This window comes from Bidens hawaiensis, unplaced genomic scaffold (genome assembly GCF_021521415.1).
Source record: "Bidens hawaiensis isolate Kalapana, Puna unplaced genomic scaffold, B.hawaiensis_p1.1 tig00032159_1, whole genome shotgun sequence".
NCBI classification, from domain to species: Eukaryota; Viridiplantae; Streptophyta; class Magnoliopsida; order Asterales; family Asteraceae; genus Bidens; species Bidens hawaiensis.
In genome coordinates this window covers 52,075-72,890 of record NW_027495467.1, presented here as the reverse complement: position 1 = coordinate 72,890, position 20,816 = coordinate 52,075, and the positions used below count along the sequence as shown (strand labels likewise).

At 39.4% G+C, this 20,816-nt stretch overlaps 3 pseudogenes; all 3 read right to left on the bottom strand.

The window, feature by feature from the left end:
- Window positions 1-272: 272 nt before the first annotated feature.
- Window positions 273-4,681, bottom strand: LOC143583168 (tyrosine-sulfated glycopeptide receptor 1 pseudogene; annotated as a pseudogene).
- A 7,104-nt stretch (window positions 4,682-11,785) lies between these two features.
- Window positions 11,786-14,028, bottom strand: LOC143583167 (receptor-like protein 2 pseudogene; annotated as a pseudogene).
- A 1,748-nt stretch (window positions 14,029-15,776) lies between these two features.
- On the bottom strand, window positions 15,777-18,241 carry LOC143583166 (receptor-like protein 2 pseudogene; annotated as a pseudogene).
- Between the last annotated feature and the right edge of the window lie 2,575 nt (window positions 18,242-20,816).

Genomic DNA, 20,816 nt, shown 5'->3' with positions numbered 1-20,816 from the left:
CAAGAAGCAACGTGCTCGTATCTACATTCTTCGTCGATGTGCCACCATGCTTCTATGCTGGTACATTCAAGGCGATGAATAGTTCTTCATCTTCTCATTTTCCCATTATCTCAATGTGGTTTCTTGACCGACCGAATGATCGACATCTTTTTTCTTTGGTTTATGATTAAGTGGTGCTAGTCTTCATCTTTTTAGCACCATAACACTTTGTTAATTCTTACTACATCCTACTTCATAATTCTGCTTGCTGGTTTTGTCAGCTTCTTTATCTTGAATTCTGTTCATTTGCCCGTTTATCTCTTTTTATCCGAATGGTGAGATACTTCCATTTGGGTTTTTTGGGCATCTGCATGGGAGGAAAGTTTGAGATTTTGATATTGACCGGAACCGGGAACCTGACCGACGTGAAGGAAATAATCTAGTGACTAGCTTCAAGTTGGTTGCTTGAAGCGAAGAATCTGTGATAATATATATGTATACGTGTACGTACGTATGTGTTGAGATCTGTGGATGGATCTCTCTGTGGAAAATAAATGATGGTACTTAATTTATTAGTAAGGCAATTCTCATCAACTCATGAATAATCTTGTTGTGGAATAAATATGTTGAGAAGAGTTATAATAATGTATCCAAGCTTATAATGTAACCCTTTATATTGGAATAATATATCTATCTTTTATTTATTTATTTTTTTTGCATCTTGCATTAAAAATAGGCAGGTTCATGCGATCTTTTCTTTCAACTCTTTTGATGACTCCCTATCGGCGCAAGCTGTGTGTTTTAACTGATCTCGTTGGTTGCAGGGTAGAGGTCAGGTCTGTGAGTTTTCATGCTGTCATGATCTTAGAAAAATTATCTAATCATCAAGTTGACCTTTTGATTACGTAGCTTAGTCACACCGATTAAACTTACAAAAATGGCCATAGACGTTTTGGGGAACAGAATTAACTAAGTCATGAAGATATACTAAAACCTTAAATACTCTAAAAGTGAAGCGAAACTAACTGCACCAGTTAGTAAGTATACAACAATATTTGCCTCCAAGCATCACTATATATATCGAGTTGGACCTAACTTTAGTTACAGGCTTATAGCCAATAGAACAAAACTATATACATCGAGTTGGACCAAATTTTATCTGTGGAGGTAGCATCTGTAAACACAGACAGATGTTCCATTATCCATTCAAAAGGTTACAGTTGAGATGTGTCTCTTTATAATTTAATACACAGTCGTCAAGTAAAATTTCTTTACATAAGGAACCACAAATAAAAAGCAAAAGTAAGAAGAAGAAAAACCATGTGAGTGTGTGTGCAAATGATTATGTTTGCTTGACTGAAATCCTCGGTTGCTTTCAAGATATCAGTTCGAGTGAGCTGTTTGATGTCGTATGCACTGTTGTGGAATTGAAGAGCATCATGTCCATATGAAATACCTATGTATCACTATAGGGAGAATCCTTCTTTGAGACAGAATGCATATTGTTTGACAAGTGAGAATGATCCCAAATCTAAAACAGAACCCGAGGATTGGCCCTTCAATCACTTCCATCTTGATATTTTTCTTATGTCGGCCCGATGGAGAAGGATGAGGATAATTTGACCGTTTGCTACAAGGTTTTCGAATGAGGCCCCCACATAACCCTGGATTGCCTTCATAACCCGGGTCTGAAAAGGTGTCAAACTGGCCCCCGGTTGGTATTAAACCTTGTAGATTGTTGTTTGCAATGTTGAAAAAAGACAAAAAGTGCAAACTTTTAAGAGACGATGGGATCTCTCCAGATAAAAGATTATGAGAGAGGTCTATTCTTTCCAAGTTTATGAGGTTTGAAATGGAACTAGGAATGGTACCAGAAAACTTGTTTTGACTGAGCTCAAGAATATGAACCGACTGCATATTGCCAATCTCAACAGGGATGTCACCGCTGAGGTTATTGCCAGATAGGTACATGGCAGGTGGGAGGGTAGCTAGCTGATTGTACTGCAAATATGTAGCATTTTGTGGTGCAACAAATACAGGTATTTCAAGGTAACTACTGTTTACTTGATCCAGAACTTGCTGTGATGAAAGTGCTGGAAGTCCAGTAAGCTCTACTGGGAAACCACCCGAGGGAGAATTGTTAGATAAATCCAGGTAAAAAAGATTTGGAAGTGTTTGTATCAAGCCTGGAATTGTGCCATTGATGTTATTTTGAGAGAGGTCGAGTACCTCCAGGTTCGTTAGTGACATCAGCCAAATAGGAAATTGACCAAACAACTTGCAACCACCTAGTCCCATAATCCTAAGATCGTGAAACCCGGAAATACCTTCAGCAGGTAGTTTTTCATTGAAGAAATTTTTGGAGAGGATGAGAGTGGTAAGCTTCTTGTGACTACTAAGAATATTCAATGCTTGAGTGATATTCTTGAAGGTATTGATTGAAAGGGAGAAGAAGGACAAAGATGGCAAATCAAGTACTAAAGGTAATATTTCCCCCTGTAGCTTATTTGTGGCCAGTAGAATGGCGGTGAGTGATTTGCAGGAAAAGGGGTTTTAGGTAGCACCCCGCTGAACTGTTTTTCACCTACGTCAATTATGGTAAGTTGACTGAAGTTGGAGAAATTAAGATCGGAAAGCCTGCCGCCTAAAGAGTTGACCCTCAAATTAAGTAGCTGAAGCTTTGTACAATTTATCAATGACAAAGGCAAGGTTCCATTGAGTCGATTAATGTGAAGTTCCAGTTTCTCCAGCAATGACAGTTTCCAATATTGCTAGGTATGGAACCAGACAACATGTTACCAAACAAGACAAGACTCCTAAGGTTTGTGAGGTTGGTAATGCTTTCACCAATCTCTCCCGTAAGAGAATTTCCAGGTAATGATAAGTGTTTCAGGGATCCAGCGTCATCGATATCAGTTGGAATCTGTCCTGTGAGATTGTTAAAACCTAGACTCAAAACCTCGAGGTTAGAACAAGAACCAAACTGATAGGGTTTGATATGTTTCAGATTGAATTTAGAGAAGATAATAGGGATAAAAAGAAAGAACGATTATATTATTGAAAACGTAAAGAAAAGCACGAGTGTCATGTGGATTTCCAGTCATATTGGAGGAAGAGGAAGATAGAAGCGGAGCGCCTGGAGGAAATCTTCCATATAACGAGCCCAGATCTGGAGAGTATCGACCCACAACCATTAGTTGCTTCACATCATGGCCCGCCCATATACTGGAGTGTAAAGCCCACCTAAAGTGATCCGTTATGGCCCAATTATCATCTATCAACCCCAATTTGGCCTGTTCGGTTGTATTTTTATCAAACCTGGGTGGCTTATCACCAGCGCCAACCAAATTCGCTTCAGAACGGGAGATTATTGCCTCCAATTGAGTGATTAGAGATGGAGAATTAAGAAGAGAGCTAGAGGAACGATCCACCGCTAGGTTAATTTCCAGATCTGAAGATAGATCTGGAAGAAGTGATGGAGACCTGGCTAAGTCAGATTTGGAACCCGAAATAGAGAAAACGTGACAGGTGAACCCTAATCCTGACGAACCATCATCGATTTTCTTCTCTTGCGACTTCATCCAAGCCACAACGACCTGAAGAAATTCTCGTGACTCCTCCCGATCTGCTATTAACGTGAGAGATAAGCCTTGATCTCAGTGATATCTGACTAACGCTGTTGAATCTGCTGTTCATGAATATCTAAATGAGCTTGTTGATTCACCATGGTGTTGGCAGGTCAAGGCAGGTCAGGCCAATGATAGGGTTTGATATGTTTTAGATTGAATTTAGAGAATGTAGGGATAAAAAGGGAGAACGATTATATTATTGAAAACGTAAAGAAAAGTTACAATAGATTCCCGGGCCTAGCCCTCTCTCACCGCATACGCAGGAGGCATGGAAATGTCATCTTAAACATAAACATACTCCCCTCTCCCTATTGGCTATTGATACCTATTTAAAGAAATATAATTACACTTAACCCCCTCCCAAAATAGACAAATGACAATTAGGACTAAGACTAGAATATGATTCTTATCACAAACCCTTGAGGGATTATTCCGATGAAGTCATTTGAGAGAAATCAAGGAGCACTAAAGCTGGAGAATTGGTGCAAATAGATGGAGGAATTGTGCCTATGAAGCTGTTGTTGCTAATATTGAGAACGATCAAGCTTTGAAGCGACTGGAGATTGACAGTTTGAATTGTCCCGTTGAAATGATTGCTGGAGAAATCTAACGATTGGAGGGTAGACAGGAAAGTATCGGGTAAGTATCCTGAAATCCTATTATAGCTCAGGTCAATGGTGCGGAGGTTGTCGAGCGAGGAGATAAGTCGGTCTGGAAGCGTACCAGAAAAAAAAATTATAGGACAGGTTGAGATAAGAGAGAGCCGTGAGATTTTGAAGAGAAGACGGGATGGCCCCACGAAGGCCTCTTCCGTGGATGGATAAGCCGACGACCCGATCTCTTTTTTCATCACAAGAGATTCCGTCCCATGAACAACAATTGACGGTAGCAGACCAGTTAAGGGTGGGAAAGTTAGTTGCAAAGGACAAGAGAGAATCTTTATCAGTAAGGTTGCAATCTGCATCCACAAGTGTTGAGAACAAGAGTACTTGTACGATCAAGAAGCCAACAAAACTCAGATGATGGTGGTTGGTGGAGATATTGGGAAATAAAAGGAGTTTCGGCAACAGCATTATGGCTGCTACATAAGAATGAGAAGAAGGCAGATTGATGAAGATTGATCTTGACTCAAGTGATTAATGTTGAAAAGAATATAAATGAAACGCAGTCATCAAGACTCAAGAGTTGATCATCATGGAATCATTTACTTTTGTGAATATTAATTTATCAAAAGTTAACAAGTCAACCACCCATCCTGTTTCGCTTTTGGTCGTTCCTATGTTGTTTTTCAGACTATATATATTCGCTTTGCATTCATATTTGTTTGGTTATTAACCATAGAAACATGGTTATTTAATTTTTACACAGATCATTCAAACGTTATTTTCATGTGGTTTTTCTAGGTTTAATAATCAGGAGGTTTAAAACTTCATATAACAAGAATAATAATAAAACAAAACGATCATAGATCGATGATAATGATCAAAATTGAGTTATGACATATTAGATATTAAATAAAAGGTTTGATAAAGAAACCTTTAATCACGAATAACAATAAAGGAGAGTTTTTTTTTTATATATATAGTTGTAGAAATAACTAAGTGCAACTAGGTAATAAAAAATATTTAAACTAACAATAAATTACTCCATAAACATGAGTTGGTAACAATTTTATAAATTATGCAAGAATATAAATTATTATAATGGATTAAATAAACATATAAAAATGAGATTATTCAAATAATAATTTATGTCTATTGAGATCTGTAGATGGATCCCCTGTGGAGAGCACATGATAGTTCTCAATTAAGTCAACTCTTTAGGTGGCAAGCTTTCAAATTTTGATTTCTCCTAATTCAGTCAACTCACTATAGTTGACCTCAGTGATAACCAATTCAGGTTTAGGGAAAATGAAGAATTGATAATTATTAAAATTCAAGTATGTCCATTCATATTATATAAGCAGCATATAAATAAAGAATCTAATACGAAATGGGCCCAAAAAGGTTCATGGGCCGAACAAAAACCCAAAAATAAAAACATAAAAAGGCCCAAAACTTAATTTCACACGAGTATTTGCAGAATCAACGTGTTTCACTTCCAATTTTATCATCATGCTGCGTCAGGTGGTATCAGAGCCGAATTTCTGGCTCAAAAATGCCTCCAAGGAGACAACAGAGACCGCTCGATGAGGTTTACGAACGAGAGTTGGAACAACGATTTATGGCGCGGGTGGAGCAACGATTGGATCAAGTGGTCGATCAACTCACTGACCGAATGGCTGACTTGATGAATCGTAGAAGGCCGGCCCCAGAAAACAGGGAGTTTGATAATCCGTTTTTTTGGTAATGATGGTTCGTCTTCCGAAGAGGTTACGAGAGGAGACCAAGACAAGAACGTGGAGATGGAAACCGGCGTTGGGATGCTGGGATCCGTACTGATATCCAAGAATTTGATGGGACTAGTTTGGATCCGGAAGGGTTCATCGATTGGTTGGTTATTGTAGAAGAGGTGTTTGAGTTCCGAGAGGTCCCTTAAAATAAGCGGGTCTCTTTGATCACTACCAGGCTACGTGGGAGGGCGTTAGCATGGTGGAAACAGTTGAAGATGACACGAAATAGACTCGGGAAGTCATGGATCGTGACATGGGCCAAGATGAAAAGTGTTTGCGGGATACTTTTTTACCTCACAACTTTCAACGGTTGATGTATCAACGTTTGCAGAATCTGAAACAGGGATCCAGATCGATTGATGAATATACGACCGAGTTTTATCATTTGGTTGCTCGTAATGATATTCACGAAACTGATGAACAACTCGTTGCTCGGTATATTGGGGGTTTAAGGGTTCAGATCATGGACTCTGTGAATCTTTTTGATCCGTTAACGGTCGCCGAGGCATACCAACGGGCGTTGGCTTTTGAAAAACAAAACCGTCGGGTGAGCGGTTCCTATTCACCAGCCCCTATTGGAGGAAATTCGGGGTCGGGTAGTGGAGGACCTTGTGTCGTGCCAAGTCAGCAGAGGTCGGGGGCAAACAACACTGGGTCGACTTCTAAGGGGGCTAGTAGTAGCAGGGTGAAGTGTTTTAAGTGTGGTGAGACAGGTCATCGGCAAGTTGACTGTAAACAGGCGGGTAAGAGGCATTTGTTTGTTGAATCTGATGATGAACAATATGAAGAATATGAAAAGGCCCCAGATTATGATGAAGAACCCGAGTATGAGGAGGTCTTTGTGACCGGTGATGTGGGGGTGAACTTGGTGGTTAGGCGATGGAGACGGATGGCTTAAGCATAACATCTTCCATTCCACATGTACCATTCTGGGAAGGTTTGCACGTTTGTTATCAATTCTGGAAGTTGTGACAATCTGATTTCTGAAGAGGCAGTCCAAAAGTTGGCCATGAAGACGAAGAGTCACCACAAGCCTTATAAGCTTCAATGGCTTAAAAAAGGGGGGGGGGGGGAGAGGTAACGGTCTCAAAAAAGGCCCTTGTTTCTTTTTCTATCGGGACCACATATAAAGATGATGTTGTCTGTGATGTGGTTCCTATGGATGCGTGTCACTTGTTGTTGGGTAGACCTTGGGAGTATGATCGAAGTATAGAACATGAAGGACGGTCAAATTCTTATAGTTTCATGTTTGGTAGGGTAAAGATAACACTTGTTCCTAGCAAGCCAAGCAGCTAGCCACAAAGCAGTCGGGTAACCTGTTAACCATTAGTCAGTGATGTGCTAAAAACAGTCAATTAAATATTAACTAAATTAAACAAGTAATAAAAACTAGACCTAAGACTCAATTACACAAAACACCGGCAAGTGAACTGGTCAACTGTACTAAAGCTAAGTAAGTCCGGAATATCGAACTCACAGGACTCTATAAATTACGTAATTAACTAATTAGACTCGACTTACGACACGACTATTTATTATTAATGTTTTAAGGGGGTTTTTAAACTAATATTAAACTAATAAAATAAATAAACAAGTAAACGAGAAACAAGCAATCACACACAAGATCGAAACCAATAAGAGAAGGAATCTACCTAGGTAAGAATCCCATGCATCAACAATCATCAAGCAATGGACAAATAACATGATATGGAAACTGATTTCTAAACATATTCATCTAACAAACCCTAAAGGACCCTTGACCGAATCAAACGACATCCCAAAGAATAATTATTAGATTATTAAGCAATCAGTTATATTGATTTCATCACAGTTATCAAATAGGGTTAATTAATAGTATCTAAAGCAAGCAATCTCATGAAACACTAAGCCCTAGATAACTTGATAAGCTAAACACGACATCATGAACAAGGATCAACATAATAAGCAAGAATATTGTCACTAATCTATCCTAACATGCGATTGACCAAGACACATGAACAAGTCATCACCTTACAGCTATTGGAATTTAGCAGAACATTATAACCCTAACCAATCATCAACAAGCTTCTATGATCTAATAGGCCTATTCAATCACAATAATCAAAACACCAAGTAATGATTAAACATAAACCCTAATATCTAAAGAACACAATCAAGAGATAAAAGATCTATGTGAAGCAATAGTTAATAATCTATCAAGATAACAAACATTCATATGCATCATGAAAACAAAATCAAGTCTTTTACTATTAATAAAACGAACCCATAATCAAAACATTAGTCCAAAGCAAGAATCAAGCGTCAAACATGTTCATCAAACCTAGGTAGACATGAAGTCTAGCCTAGAATTATTATTAAAAACAAATCCAAACAAAGAAAACGCAAGAGAATCATGATAAATAACAAGAACGAAGAAAGTAGAGTGATAAAACCCTTAGAACTCCTTCCTTGATTGATTGATCGAAAGCTCCTTGATCTCTAATGATTACTAGCTTCAAAACTCCTCCAAAACCTTAGTTTTCTTCCCAAAAATCGGCTGCCCAAGTGCTTAATTCGTCTAGGTTTGCAATCCTTAAGTTTATATAACGATAACCGGGCTTGGGCTTGCAAAAAATGGCTGACCAGGAGAGGTAGGCGCCGCGCGACCGGGCCTGACCTCTCCCGTCGCGCGGCGTGGCGTGTACAAAAGGGGCTCTCGAATTTTCTTTTTTATTTTATTGCTATAACTCGTTAGATCTCTTTCTTGAACTTCAAGTAACGATTAGAAACTTCTAGACCTTCTTTTCCTTGACTCTCAAGACACCATCTACATGAAAACAAATTAAAACTCTAAGTGAACTAATCATGTAATCATTAACGAGCAAAAACGAACATAAACTTCGCATGAAAAGATATAAGAATTAGGTTTAACATGCAAGACACCAAACGATTCAAAACATGATAAATATGAAATACTTACTCAAAACCTTAAATAATAAAAGATGAACGAAACATAAACTAAATCGAACTCAAAACATTAAATACACATAACTTTACAAGGGATTCGAGATGTATAAATAGATGTATATCCATCAGTTTGAATATGAGTTGGTGGAGGCAGACAGTGTGTTTTTTTTATAAGGAAACCGGTGCCCGAGGAAGTTGAGATTCCTAAAGCTATGATTCCTTTACTTGAGGAATTTTCTGATGTTTTCCCTGATGACTTGCCGGATGGGCTGCCACCTTTGCGTGACATCCAACATCATATTGATTTGGAGCCTGGTTCACAATTGCCCAATAGGCCACATTACAGGATGAGCCCGAGAGAGCACGAAGAGTTGCGTAGACAGGTTGAGGAGTTGATCTCTAAGGGTCATGTTCGTGAAAGTATGAGCCCTTGTGCGGTTCATGCTTTGTTAACTCCAAAGAAGTATGATACCTAGCGGATGTGTGTTGATAGTCGAGCCATCAACAAGATCACTGTGAGGTACAAGTTTCCTATTCCCCGACTTGATGATTTGCTTGACCATATTAGTGGTGCTACTATTTTCACAAAGTTGGATTTGAAGAGTGGTTATTACTAGATTCGTCTTAGACCAGGGGATGAGTGGAAAACAGCCTTCAAGACTCGTGAAGGGTTGTATGAGTGGTTGGTGATGCCTTTTGGTTTATCAAACGCGCCTAGTACTTTTATGCGTGTGATGAATCAGTTGCTCAGGCCTTTTATTGGGAAGTTTTGTGCTGGTATATTTTGATGATATTCTTATTTATAGTGCTTCTTTCAGTGAGCACATCGTGCATGTCAAGAAGGTTTTGGTCTTACTTTGCAGAGACAGTTTCTATGCAGCAACAAAGAAATGTGTGTTCATGACCCCTAAAGTTTTGTTCTTAGGGTATGTTATTTCAGGTGATGGGATACAGGTGGATGAGTCTAAAGTTGCAGATGCTCAAAACTGGCCAACTCCTACCACCATTACTGAAGTCCGCAGCTTTCATGGGCTTGCTTCTTTTTATAGGCGGTTCATTCCACACTTCAGTTCCATTATGGCCCCTATGACAGATTGCATGAAGGGAAAGACGTTTGTATGGACAGAGGGTCTAGAGTTAGCTTTTCAGGTTATCAAGGAAAAGCTCACTACCGCACCAATTCTGGTATTGCCTAACTTTTCACAAGTTTTTGAACTTCATACTGATGCAGCGGTATAAACAAGAATGAAGATCAAATCACGTTGATTCAGAGAATACCAGTGATGAGCTTCGAAACTCCCAAATCCCACCCAAAGGTTTGGAATATATGAAAAAAAATCATTTCCTCTCTATCACAGTGTGTGTTAGTGTGTGAAGGACCTAATTATCAGTATTCTTTGTGAATCAACGATAATTGGAAGAATTGATCCTGGTATTCGTGTGAATCAACAGGTTTAATTAATTATCTTATTTATGATCTACGTCCGTCTTTTCTGGAAGTTCGGGGAAGAATCACACGGGTATTTGCAGAATCAACGTGTTTGACTTCCAATTTTATCATCACGCTGCGTCAATCTTGAATTCTGTTCATTTGCCCGTTCATCTTTTTTTATCCGAACGGTGAGATACTTCCATTTGGGTTTTTTTTGGCATCTGCATGGGAGGAAAGTCTGAGATTTTGATATAGACCGGAACCAGGGACCTGATCAACGTGAATAATCTAGCGACTGGCTTCAAATGGGCTGCATGAAACGACGAATCTGTGATACTATATATGCATGCGTTTACGTATGTATGTGTTGAGATCTGTGGATGGATCTCTCTGTGGAAAATATATGATGGTTCTTAATTTATAAGTAAGGCAATCTCATCAACTCATGAATAATCTTGTTGTGGAATAAATATGTTGATGAGTTATAATAATGTATCAAGATTATGATGTAACCCTTTGGAATTGGAATAAGATGTTCTATCTTTTAATTTATTTCGTTTTTTTTTCCATCTTGTCTTGAAAACAGGGAGGTTTATGTATGTCATCTATTCTTTTAACTCTTTTGATGGCTACCTACCGGCACAAGCCTTGGTGTTTTAACTGATCGGTTAAGGTCTGTGTGTTTTCTGGTAACAAGTTATCGCCGCCATTAACAAAATAATTCATCTAATTATTAACCTATGAGTCATCAAGTCGACCTTTTGATTTGTTAGCTTTAGTCACGCTAACTAGACCTTAAAAACGATGAATATGAAAAACAATATTATCTAACTTATGATGATAAACTAAAACCTTAAATGCTCTAGGATAGTTATAAAAGTGATGCAAATCTGGGGTAAAACACATACAGGACCTGTTACACAATAACAAAAAAAGCCTCGTATTACGGTAATACCAATCACAGGCAGAGGTATAGTTCTCCAAATTTTTTTGCGCTTGAACTGCCCAAGCCTAAAGTGGATCACAGTTGGTGCTTGTTCGGCCCTGCAGAAAATCTACAAGAGTGGACACTTCGACAGTTGACACCCTTCCATTTTCAGGAATCACTAATAGATGTCAATGCCAAAGATCATAAACAAGAACGGAATTTATTGCTGTCATTGTACCCTTAGTTACACTTACTGAACTCAACTTTACATATTAAGTTGGGCCAAACTTTATCTGTGGAAGTAAGCATCTTATTGAACTTGAATAATACACTCTTTATAAATTAATACACAGTCATCAAGTAAAATATTTTTTGCACATAGAACCACGATTAATAGAAAGCAAAAGAAAGAAGAAAACCTATGTCTGTGTGCTACCGATTATGTTTGCTTGACTGAACCTGTGGTTACTTTCAAGATGTTAGTTATAGTGAGATGCTTTATCTATTGCTGGTGTCGAATTGGAGGGCATCTTGTCCATATGAGATACCTATGTATCACTCTAGGGAGGATTCTTCTTTTAGACAGAATGCAGAATGTTTGACAGGTGAGAATGATCCCAAATCCAAAACAGAACCCGAGGATTGGTCCCTCAGTCATTTTTGTGTTAGAATTTTTCTTATGGCCTGAAGGAGAAGAAGGAAGATGATGATTTGATAGTTTGCCACAAGGATTTTGAATGGGGTCCCCACATAACCTTGGATTGCCTTCATAACTCTGGTCTGAAAAGGTGTCAAACTGCCCCCCAGTTGGAATTGAACCTTGTAGGTTGTTGTTTGCAACATTGAAAAAGGACAAAAAGTTCAAGCTCTTAAGGGACGACGGGATCTCACCAGATAAACAATTATGAGAGAGATCAAGTTTTTCCAGGTTTTTGAGGTTTGAAATTGAACTAGGAATTGTGCCAGAGAAATAGTTTTGACTCAAATCAAGAATGTGAATCGACTGCATATTGCCAATCTCAATAGGGATGTCACCACTCAGGTTGTTTCTAGCTAGGGACAATGCAGGGGGGGAGGGTGATTAGCTTATTGTACTGCAAATAGTAAGCATTTTTTCGTACAACAAATACTGGTAGTTCTATGCCACTATTGTTAACTTGATCCAGAACTTGTTGTGATGCAAGTGCTGGAAGTTTTGTAAGCTCTACAGGGAAGCCCCCCGAGAGAAAATTGTTAGATAAATCCAGATAAAAAAGATTGGGAGGTGTTTGTAGCCCACCTGGAATTATGCCATTGATGTTATTTTGAGAGAGGTCGTGTACTTCTAGGTTCATTAGTGACATCAGCCAAATAGGAAATTGACCAAACAGCTTGCAACCACCAAGTCCCATGGTCTTAAGATTGAGAAATCCGGAAATTCCTGCAGCGGGTAAGGTTTCATTAAAGAAATTTTTGGAGAGAAGGAGAGTGGTGAGATTCTTATGACCACTAAGAATATTCAATGCTTGACTGATATTGTTGAAGGTATTGTTCGAAAGCGAGAGGTAGGACAGAGATGGCATTTCAAGTATGTCAGGTGAGATTTCCCCCTCTAGATTGTTAGTGGCTAGTCGAATGGCAGTTAGTGATTTGCAGGAGAAAAGACTTTTAGGAAGCACCCCGCTGAATTTGTTTTCGCCAAGATCAACCATGGTGAGTTGACTGAAATTAGAGAAATCAAAATCTGAAAGCCTGCCACTGAAAGAATTGACCCTCAAATTAAGATGTTGAAGCTTTGTGAAATTCATCAATGACAGGGGCAAGGTTCCATTGAGACGATTAATGTGAAGTTCCAGTTTCTCCAGCAATGACAACTTCCCAATGTTACGAGGGATGGAACTAGACAACATGTTACCAAACAAGACAAGACTCCTGAGGTTTGTGAGGTCGGTAATGCTTTCACCAATCTCCCCTATAAAAGAGTTTCCAGGTAATGATAAGTGCTGTAATGATAGAGAGCCATAGATGCTAGTTGGAATCTGTCCTGTGAGATTGTTAAAACCCAGACTCAAAACCTCGAGGGTAGAACAGGCACCGAACCCTTGCGGGATATTCCCAAAGAAGTCATTCAACGAGAAATCGAGGATTACTAAAGCTGGTGAATTGGTGCATATAGAGGGAGGAATTGTGCCTGTGAAGCTGCTATTGCTAACATTAAGAGCAGTCAAGCTTTGAAGTGACTGGAGACTGGCTGCTTGAAGTGTCCCAGTAAAATGATTGCTGGAGAAATTGAGCACTCGGAGGGTATCTGGCAAGGAGTCGGCTAAGTACCCAGAAAGCCTATTATAGCTCAAGTCAACGGTGTGTAGGTTGTTGAAATAGGAGAAAAGTCCATCAGGGAGAGGACCGGAGAGGAAGTTATAAGACAGGTTGAGGAAAGATAGATATGTGAGATTTTGAAGAGAAGAAGGGATGGCACCGCGAAGGCCTCTTTTGGGTATGCCCGGTATCCTTTAGCATCACAGTAGACCCCATCCCATGAGCAGCAATCAGTTGTAGCCGACCATTTGAGGGTAGAAAAGTTGGTTGTGAAGGGCAATAGAGAATTTTTGTCATCGGGGTTACAATGTGCATCCGTAAGTGTGGGCAACAGGAACATGAGTATAATCAAGAAGACCACAAAACATACATAATGATGGTTGGTTGAGGAAGATGGAAATATAAGGGGTTTTGGCGGCAACATTACGCTGCTACTGCGAAAGAAGACAGATGAAGAGGGATCGTAAAGAAAGATTGATGTAGATGAGAAGGAACATATGGAGGAAGGAGGAGACAAGTAGAAATTGACCAAGATCAATATTAAAAAGAAGAAAAGGTAAATATAAAAATTTAAAGAAGGCATCAAGAGTTATTCATCATGCATGGAAGCGTTTACTTTTGTGTATTTTCAATATTTCAATAGTTGGGCGGCTGTGTGGTGGTGGTGACAGGTATTTCTGTTATCAAATCAACCATGACCATGGCCAGTGTAAGTGGGGACTCTAAAGTGGTGGACAGAGACAAAATAAAATAAAACAGTAAATTATGATTTTTGCCGCCATTTGATTCGTTCAAATTCTCTATTTTTAGTCCTATTGATGATCCTCAGTTTTGTTTGGATTTCAGCTAGTCCCAGGTTAGTGTAATTACAACAAAGTGATCATACTCACACACTATAATTTCAGCTAGTCCCAGCTAGTCCCAGGTTAGTGTAATTACAACAAAGTTTTGTTTGGATTTCAGCGGATGTTACTAATGATCCTCAGTTTTGTTTGGATTCATAGGATCATAGCTTAACATCCATACACACATGTGATCATACTCACACACTATAATACACCGAAAACAAGCTATATATTCCTAAAAAAAAGTCAAAACTCATTTTATTGAATTCAAAGCCATCGTGAGACCCCATTCGATCATTCGATCATTACCAACACATAAGCCAATATGGATGCTTACCAAGCTCAAAATTAAAATACAGAACCAGATTGAAACACAGAAGCAAAAATTAATAACCGAATGAACCCAAAAATGGCAGCTAATCTAAAAACAAAGAGGAAAGGCAATGTAATTACAACAAAGTGTGCTACTTTGGTCAAGAAGCAAAGTGCTCGTATTTACATGAACTCTTTTTAAGGCTACCCATCGACACAAGATGTGTGTTTTAAATGATCCTGTAGGCAGCAGAGGCCTGGTGATGCCCATGAGTTTTCTGTTAACAATTTCTTGCAGTCATTGAAAAAAGACAATTCATCTAATCAAACTCTATGTCATCAAGTTGACGTTTTGATTTCTAGTTTTAGTCGCACCAACGAAACTTACAAATATGACCATATTCATTTTAGAGAACAGAATTATGTAACTTGTGGTAACATGCTAAAACCGTAAAATGTAATTATAGTTATAACAACAATATTTTCCTGCAAGCACTAAGATCATATAGGACTTGTTACAATAATCAAAAATAGTATTACCGATTATGGGATTGCCAATCAAGGGCAGAGGTATAGCTCTCCAAATTCTTTTGGGCTTGGGCTTCCCCAGCATCAAGTGGATCAGAGTTGGTGCCTGTTAGGCCGACCAGCAAATCTACAAGAGTGGACACTTAATAGTTGACCCTTCCAATTTCAGGAATATTTTTTGTAGATGTCAGCACTCAGCGGTCCATAGTTTTATTCTATTACTAAACATGATTATCTACAATTCTTTCGATACTTATATGAAGTCTTTGATGCATTCTAGTTCATCTAAGTGAGTTTTAGCCTGATCAGCCGAAACTAGATGTTTATAGATCACCAACAAGAACATAGTTTATTTTTGTCATTGTACCCTTAGTTGCACTGAATTCAACACAATTTATAATCGAGCTGGGCCAACCTTTATCTGTGGAAATAGCATCTTATATATTGAACCTAAAGAATACAATCTTTATACATTATTACACAGTCATCAGGTAAAACTCCTTTGCATAAGGAACCACATATAAAAAGCAAATGAAAGAAGAAATACTATGTCATAGTGTGTGGTACTGGTTATGTTTGCTTGATCGAAACCCTTGATTGCTTTCAAGTTGATTCAGTTATAGTGAGATGCTTGATCTATTGTGTACTGCTGGTGTTGAATTGAAGGGCATCATGTCCATATGAAATACCTATGTATCACTCTAGGGAGGATCCTTCTTTTAGATAGTATGCAGAATGTTTGACAAGTGAGAATGATCCCAAATCCAAAACAGAACCCGATGATTCGTTCAAAAATCACTTCCGTGTGAAGATCCTTCTTATGCCCCAAAGGAGAAGAAGGAGGAGGATTTGATCGCTTGCTACAAGACTTTAGCACGGGCGGGCCACATAAACCTGGATTGCCTTCATAACTCTGATTCAAAAATGTGTTAAACTGGCCCCCGGTTGGTATTGAACCTTGTAGACTGTTGTATGCAACGTTGAATGCAGACAAAAAGTTCAAGCTTTTAAAAGACGATGGGATCTCTCCAGATAAAAGATTATGAGAGAGGTCTAGTCTTTCCAGGTTTCTGAGGTTTGAAATGGAACTGGGAATGGTGCCAGAAAATTTGTTTCGACCCAGATCAAGAATATGAACCGACTGCATGTTGCCAATCTCAACAGGGATGCCACCGCTCAGGTTATTGCCAGCCAGGTACAAGGCAGGTGGGAGGGCGGCTAGCTGATTGTATTGCAAATAGGAAGCATTTTGTGGTGCAATGAATATAGGTAATTCTAAGTAACTACTTTTTACCTGCTGTGATGCAAGTGCCGGAAGTCTAGTAATCTCTACAGGGAAACTGCCTGAGAGAGAATTGTTAGATAAATCGAGATAAAAAAGATTTGAAAGTATTTGTAGCCAGCCAGGAATTGTGCCATTGATGTTATTTTGAGAGAGGCTGAGGACCTCTAGGTTCGTTAATGACATCAGCCAAATAGGAATTTGACCAAACAACTTGCAGCCAGCTAGTCCCATGATCTTAAGATGGTTAAACCCTGAAACTCCTGCAGCAGGTAGGGTTTCGTTAAAGAAGTTTAAGGAGATTACGAGGGTGGTGAGTTTCTCATGACTACTAAGAATGTTGAGTGCTTGACTGATATTCTTGAAGGTATTGTTTGAAAGGGATAGGAAGGACAGAGATGGCAAATCAAGTATGTCAGGTGAGATTTCCCCCTCTAGCTTGTTTGTGGATAGTCGAATTGCAGTTAGTGATTTGCAGGAGAAAAGGCTTTTAGGAAGCACCCCACTGAATTTGTTTTGGCTAAGATCAACTATTCTGAGTTGACTGAAATTGGAGAAATCAAAATCAGAAAGCCTGCCACCTAAAGAGTTGACTCTCAAGTTAAGCACTTGAAGCTTTGTACAATTCATCAATGACAGAGGTAGGGTTCCATTGAGATGATTAATATGAAATTCAGGCCGCTCCAGCAACGACAGCTTCCAGGTGTTGTGTGGGATGGAACCAGACAGCATGTTACCAAACAAGACAAGATTCCTGAGGTTTGTGAGGTCGGTAACGCGTTCACCAATCTCCCCCGTAAGAGAGTTTCCAGGCAACGATAAGCGTTGTAACGATCGAGCGCCATTGATGTCAGTTGGAATCTGTCCTGTGAAATTGTTAAAGCCCAGACTCAAAACCTCGAGGTTAGAACAGGCACTGAACCCTTGTGGGATATTCCCAGAGAAGTCATTCAAAGAAAAATCAAGGATAACTAAAGCTGGTGAAGTGGTGCATATATATAGAGGGAGGAATATATCCTCTGAAGCTGTTGTTGCTAATATTGAGAGCGATCAAGCTTTGAAGAGATTGAAGATTGGCAGTTTGAATTGTCCCAGTGAAGCTGTTGCTGGAGATATTGATCAATTGGAGGGAAGCGGGCAGGGTGTCGGGTAAGTACCCCGAAAGCCTATTGTAGCTCAAGTCAAGGGTGTGGAGGTTGTCGAAAGAGGAGAAAAATCCGCTAGGGAGGGGACCAGAGAGGAAATTATAAGACAGGTTGAGGAAAGATAGAGAGGTGAGATTTTGAAGATAAGAAGGGATGGCACCCCGAAGGCCTCTTTCCGGAATGCATAACCCCACGACCCGATATCCTTTTTCATCACAAGAGATTCCATCCCATGAGCAGCAATCTACAGTAGCCGACCAATTGAGGTTGGTAAAGTTGGTTGAGAATGACAAGAGAAAATCTTTGTCATCAGGGTTACAATCGGCATAAATAAGCACTGGGAAGAGGAGCATGAGTAGAATCAAGAAGCCAATAAAACCTAGATGAAGAAATGAGAGGGATTTTGGCGGCAACATTATGGCTGCTTCTACGGAATAACTAAGAAGAAAGATGAATAAAAGGGAATGATCATATGAAGGAAGCAGGAGATAAAAAGAAACTGATGGAGATCATTATTAAAAAGAAAAAGAAAATGCAAAGAAAGCATCAAGAGTTGATCACCATGCATGGATGCGTTTACTTATCTATATATCAGGGCATTTACATATTTCCCTAGATGCGTTTACTTAAAAAGAAATATATAAAATTCCCTATATTCAATTGGTGGCTGATATGTGGTGGTGGTGGTCACAGGCATTTTTGTTATCAAATTAGCCATGGCCAGTGTAGGTGTATGTTGAACTTGAACAGGGGAGTCGATACTTTGATCAAGAACTAATCTCAATCAATAACACAAGAAAAAGTTACTGCTGCAAATAAAGAGCATACGAACACACCAAGATACTTGTTTAACTTCTTTCTTTGATAAAAAACAAGCTGGAATAATAAAACAAAAGATGACCAGGACTTATATAGCCTTTTACAATTTGACTTCTACTAGGACTAGGAAACTAATTATAAAATCAAATTCAAACTTTAAAACTAGCATAACAAACTAATTTGGATAACTCAACTAATTAAAAGAAAACTAATTTAATTTAATTATTATCTTGACCTCCTCCAGTCTTCCCATGAGATCGAACCGTACCACCCTAAAATATCACCTCGTTTAACACTCCCTCTCGATATTTGCTTCCTTCATTCCCAAGCGAGTACAAAACTTCACAAGCTTCTCTTTTGGCAAACTCTTTGTGAACATATCAGCAGCTTGCTCCAACGTGTTAACGTATTTAAAATCAATTTCTCCGTTTAACACTTTCTCACGAATAAAGTGATAATGAACTTCTGTATGTTTCGTACGCGCATGAAACGTGGGATACTTAGCCAATAAGATTGAAGACACATTATCCCCATACAAGGTTACCTTCTCGTTCTTACCTTGATTTAACTCGTTTAGAAAACGAACCAGCCACACGCACTCTTGCGCAGCCATAGTCGTGGCGCGATACTCCGCCTCGGTAGTCGAAAGTGAAACGGTAGGCTGCCTTTTGCTGCACCATGTAACAGCACTTGAACCAATCAAGAATACATACCCGGTAGTACACCGTCTCGTGTTTGGATCTTTAGTATAATCGGCATCGCAAAACCCGATTAATTCCATACTCGACTCCCTCTTAAACTTAACACCATAACTCGGAGTCGACTTCACATACCTCAACACTAACCGAGCAGCTTCAAGGTGCGGTTTTCTTTGGAGCTTGAACGAATCTACTAAGCACACCAACGACATACGCAATGTCGGGTCGAGTCAAGGTCAAATAAATAAGACTTCCAATTATTTTCCTATACATGGTTACTTCTTCCAACTCTTTTCCTTCTTCGGCTCGTAGAGACCCGTTTGGTTCCATGGGTACCCGTATCGGTTTGCAACTTTCCATACCGAATTTCACCAAAAGATTAATGACATACCGATTTTGCTGAAGTATAAACCCATCATTCTCGTACTCGAGCTCAAGACCCAAAAAATGCTTTAATTTTCCTAAGTCTTTCATGAAAAAACGAGTACACAAATTCTTTTTTAGCTGCTCCACCACGTAGACTAAATCACCGGTTATAATTAAGTCGTCGACATAAACGAGGACAACGGCGGTCTTGTCACCTTCGGCTCGAACGAACACACTGGTATCGGCTATTGTAGGAACAAATCCGTTAAGTTATAAAAACTCACCAATCTTACTTAACCAGGCCCGCAGTGACTGTTTTAAGCCGTAAATTGCTTTCTTCAACTAACAAACATAATTAGGAAAATTTTGACTTACAAAACTTCTCGGCTGATCCATGTATATTATCCAATCCAAATCGCCGTACAAAAACGCATTACTAACATCCATTTACCATAAATCCCAACCTTTACACGCGGCAATTGCTAAAATTACTCGAACCAAAACGAGTTTAGCTACGGGACTAAATGTATCTTCATAATCAATCCCGTACTCCTGTGAATAACCCCGTGCCACTAATCGAGCCTTATATCTTTCTATCGACCTGTCGGCCCGTCTTTTAATTTTAAAAACCCACTTACAAGAAATAGGTTTTACATCACCCGGCTTCAGAACAAGATGCCAGGTCTCGTTACTGGCTAAAGCATCTAACTCTTGATTCATGGCTTTCACCCACTTAGGATCCCGTAGGGCCTGCTCTACAGTTTCGGGTTCACGTTCAGTTTCTCGACTAACAAGTAACGCGACGTTTGCATACCTCGGGTTCGGTTTACTAACCCGTTCGGACCTCCGGACAGCTGGTGCGCTTCCCTCGACAGTTGCTGAAACATTCGGACTTTCGGACTGAGACCCGGACTGACCAGTCGACAACCCGGTGCGCCAGGGGCTGATTGGTGGGTTGCTTTGTAAACCTACACTTTCTATTTGATTCTCAACAGGTTGAATAGTGGGTTCAACCTCCCCTTCATTGTTTAACTCCACAGCAACATACTTATCCACTTCTTGTCTTAAGTCTTGGGTGTCAGGTAACACTTTTTTACTTGGAGACCACCATGATGAATTTTCATCCAATATTACATCCCGAGACACGTAAATTCGCCCGGTACTCGGCTCACAACATCGCCACCCTTATCGTTTCATTATCGTAACCAACAAAAATA